The sequence below is a fragment of the Nyctereutes procyonoides genome, unplaced genomic scaffold (assembly GCF_905146905.1).
Source record: "Nyctereutes procyonoides isolate TBG_1078 unplaced genomic scaffold, NYPRO_anot_genome, whole genome shotgun sequence".
Lineage (NCBI taxonomy): Eukaryota > Metazoa > Chordata > Mammalia > Carnivora > Canidae > Nyctereutes > Nyctereutes procyonoides.
Window position 1 is genome coordinate 61,951,267 of NW_026575140.1, and position 4,442 is coordinate 61,955,708.

Here is a 4,442-nt window from a genome sequence, read left to right on the forward strand (position 1 = left end):
ATTTAGTTCCTCTTTAATTGTTTCGGATATGTTAGTTTTGTTTCCAGTTAAGACTGTAAACACATTTAGCCTACACATTATATTCTCTATCTCTTTTGCTGATCCACAGAATTTGCCAAAGAGTTAACTGCACAATAGATATCTAATAAATACCAATTCTAATTACTTAGTTAATTAGTGTTTGACTTTCAGCACCCAAAATTCTCCAACAGACAAATCAGGTATTGTTTCCCAAAATGATGCATTTGATGAATTCTTTACCATTTTACTCTTTATTAGATCCAGTATATTTCCTCTAATTTCTAAATTTAAAAAAGCAACATCCACAGTATTCTTTTTATGCTTACTATTTAAGGACATGAAGTAATTAACCAGAAATTCTCTTTTAGCTATGGCAACCAAGTCCAAGTCAAAGGTGTTATACACCAGGAAGACCATGACATCATAATTTTGACCAATGGGAAATTGTTTCCAACTTGAGCCCCAATGAGGGGCTTTGAGCTTTCAGTAAATTTTTATTTTTAAATAAAGCCTGCTTGCTAGGAAAATGTTGCAGAAAGTTGTACAAAGAAAGGAAATCCTTTATGAAGTTAACAAACAAAGCAGGTAGCAAACATCTCTGAATAACATAGTGAAGGCATCAAAAAGACATTGAAAATCTAAAATTTGGAAACTGGTGAAAGCCAGAATAATGGAGTGTTAAAAGCTCTCACAAGGGAAGTATTCCTGAAGAGAACAGCGCAGGACAGAGTGATGTGGGGCAACAGAAGGAAGGTCCTCTTTCCATCCTTACAGCAAAGAACTCTCCATGCTGCCCCCAACCTGAGACATGTATGTGTATGTATTTCTCCTGGGGCAAACCCATCTGTTAAGCCTCTGAAACCCAGAGTGAACAAATTTAGGTAACAGTTATCCTCAGAGGATGTCATGTTAATCAGAGTTATTCAGCAAGGAGTAACTACAATTATATAGCTTTTATTGTAAATTATGAGTCATAGTTTATAGTTTATTAATTAACTGATTCATTTGTTAATGTACTTATATCTTGCCTTATATAAAAAATGTGATGGCTAAGTAAAAAAAAAAATTGTTCTTTAATTTTGATTCTGGTACAAACCAGGGCCTTGGCGGCAATTCAGTCAGTCTTTCCTGGACTCAGTTTCCATATCTGAAAATAAAGAAATGGAGTGAAATCATCCATGAAATCTCTTCTTGCATCTTTTTATACAGCGCTTTAATATGCTTAGCAGGAAACTTCAGAAAGGGTTTGTTGTGAATAAAGTATCAGATGAAGAAGGAGGCTATATAAATGCAAAGTAATAATAATATAAATGCAAAACAATAATTATCCCTGAGATCTGGCACTTTACTACCAGTGGTGTCATTGGTAGGAAGGTGATTCACAGAAGAAGCACAACCACCATGATTAAGGCAATAAGGAAAATGACTTAGAAGGAGCAGAACTAAGTAACCACAGCACGAATCAGTAATCACTAAGTGGTGGCAAGCTATTTAAAAGTCAAAGCTGGGCAGCCCCGGTGGCACAGCGGTTTGGCGCTGCCTGCAGCCCAGGGCGTGATCCTGGAGACCCTGGATCGGGTCCCATGTCGGGCTCTCTGCATGGAGCTTGCTTCTCCCTCTGCCTGTGTCTCTGCCTCTCATTCTCTTTCTGTGTCTCTCTGAATAAATAAATAAAATCTTTAAAAAAAAATAAAAAAAAATAAAAGTCAAAGCTATTTGGAAAGAATACACTTATGGGATCCAAGAACAGGGACCATTACAGGATGTAATGAATAGAAATTTGGAAGGAGGGCACCCCTGGTGGCGCAGCGGTTTAGCGCCGCCTGCAGCCCGGGTTCTGATCCCGGAGACCCAGTATTGAGTCCCGCGTCAGGCTCCCTGCTTGGAGCCCGCTTTTCCCTCTGCCTGTGTCTCTGCCTCTCAGTCTCTCTCTCTCTCTCTGAATAAATAAATTAAAAAAAAACTTATAAAAAAAGAAATTTGGAAGGAAAATATAGGCTTAAATGATCAAATCTCCACATTAATTCAAAGTCCTAAATTTTTGGAGAGCTCAGAATTGAATAAGTTGCTTCAAAGAGTAAGACCTTTGGAGAACTTGCAAGATTCCACAACCATTTATCCTCAGGCAGAACAATCCTTATTAATAGGCATCCTTACCTCCATTGGGGTTTTGGTAGGTCCCTAGTGAGGGACCAAAGCTGTTAACCAGGGTGCACTCAGACTCTACTTGATGCTGTCTCAGACTGAGATGCTTTTCCTTTCCAGTGCTGTTACAGTGACCTGACTTTCCTTTCTAATCCTACAAAACACAACTTTAGACTTCAACTTCCTTAAATGTGTGGCAGTGGGGCCATTACAGGCAAGGATGGGGATGGAGGGGAGTGAAGGAATGAGAGGTGAGTAAACACACTAATTCCTCTTTGGTTTGATCCAGAATAAAATACTAGTTAATCAATTCCCATGCAGATAGAAACATTCTCCTCAGACTTCAGGAGTGGCAACCATTGCAGCCTATTCTCTAGGCCTTGATAAACATGGTTGAAGAACTGTAGATCACATTTACTTGATGATTTTGTGAGAGATTTTTTTAAGACTTTATATATTTGAGAGAGAGTGAGAGCGAGCAATCACTTGCAGGGGTAGCAGCAGAGAGAGAGGGAGAAGTAGACTCCCTGCTGAGCAGGAAGCTCCATGAGAGACTCCATCCCAGGACCCTGAGATCATGACCTGAGCTGAAAGCAGAAGCTCAACCAACTGACCCACCCAGGTGCTCAGAGAACTTTTCTTATAGAAGGGGCCCTTTACCTGTTATAGAGTTTTATATGTGCTAACATATTAATTCCTGCCATATCTGTGTATTATTCATTAAAAAATCAGAATGTAGACAATGTTATTTAGTTAAGTCCTTGAATCTTTGTCTCAAATATTCCAACAATAATTAATTCAGTCAAGTCAGCAAAAAATTAATTTAATGAAATTCAGTTAAATTACTATTTGGCAAGATTGTATTTTAAAAAATACTTGGTGGAAATTTTTACACTTTGGTTAATTGCTTTGGCACATTTAAGAGGCATTTACATATTTTAATTCAATTACCGCATCTTATATTTAAAGTATATAATTATAACAAATATTAGTTTCTAGTTTGATATTCATATTGCTTCATATTCTTGTCCATATCTTTTGGAAGATTTGTCATACATGTGGAAGGATTATCTCCTATTTAAAAATAATTTATTGAAATATATAACAAAAATACAGAAAACCATACCAGTCAAATGTATGTCACCATACAGCCAACAAGTCAAAAAATGTAACTTTGTCAGTCCTCTAGAAGCCTCTTCCCTGTGAGCCATTCTAAGTACTCTGCACACATGACCAGTATTTTTATAGTAATCACTCTCGTGTGTGTTTGATCCATGCATACATTTCTAGACACCATATTTTAAACTTGCCATTTTAACATTTCAATTTAATGTGTATTTTAGGCAACTAATTGGTTCTTTACCCACAGGATATTATATCTGTACAGTTTTCCATCGCCTCTGGGTTTAGCAGGTTAAAACTCATGGTACAGTCCTTTTAAGAAAATATATTATCTCCCTCTCTCTCTCCCTCTCATACTCTTTCTCTCCTTTGTTTTTTTCTCTCACTGAAGAAAGATCATGCCAGCACACAAGGAGAGGGTGGTGGTCAATAATTCAATGAGAAAGACCTCATTGCCTAAATGCCTAAATGCCTTTTTCTTTGTACATATCAACTAAAGCTAAACCCCACTGCCTAGATTGTTCTATTACTTCTTTGTAATGTGAATTCATAGAGGCAGTGAGACAAGGTTTAGAGCCCTGAGGAGAGCTGAGGGTCTGGATGCTGATCCGGCCTCTGATGCAAAGTCCTGACTGTGACCTGGACGAGGGGGGACAGACAGCCTTTCTGGGTTTGGGATATTTCGTTGATGAAAAGAAAAAGCTAGGTTGAAAATTTTACTTTACTTTTTTATGGCAACCCAAGTTCTGCCAAAGTACAAGCAAGAGACAGGAAGAGATGGAAAAATGAGTTTTCAGTCTCTGCTCTTTTCAAAGAAGCAAAGAAGAAACACCGTCTATTTTAAATATAAAATGTCAATTCTCCAACTTACCAGTTATATAAAAAATAGAATAAAAATTGTTTTGATGCTCAAAAAAAAAAAAAAAACCCTGCTGGCACCTTAGCTAGATTTCAAGTCTCCAGAACTATGAGAAAATAGGTATCTTTTGGTTAAGCCCCCCAAACTGGGGTATTTTTCTATGACAGTCACGTCAGGGCAGATAAAGATAGTAAATGTTGGACAACCACCTTTCTGAAATCAACCAAAGCAAAATAAAAATGATTTGTAGTACTTGCCAATCTTCTTGCCATAAGCAGCCAAATTCAGCACTGAA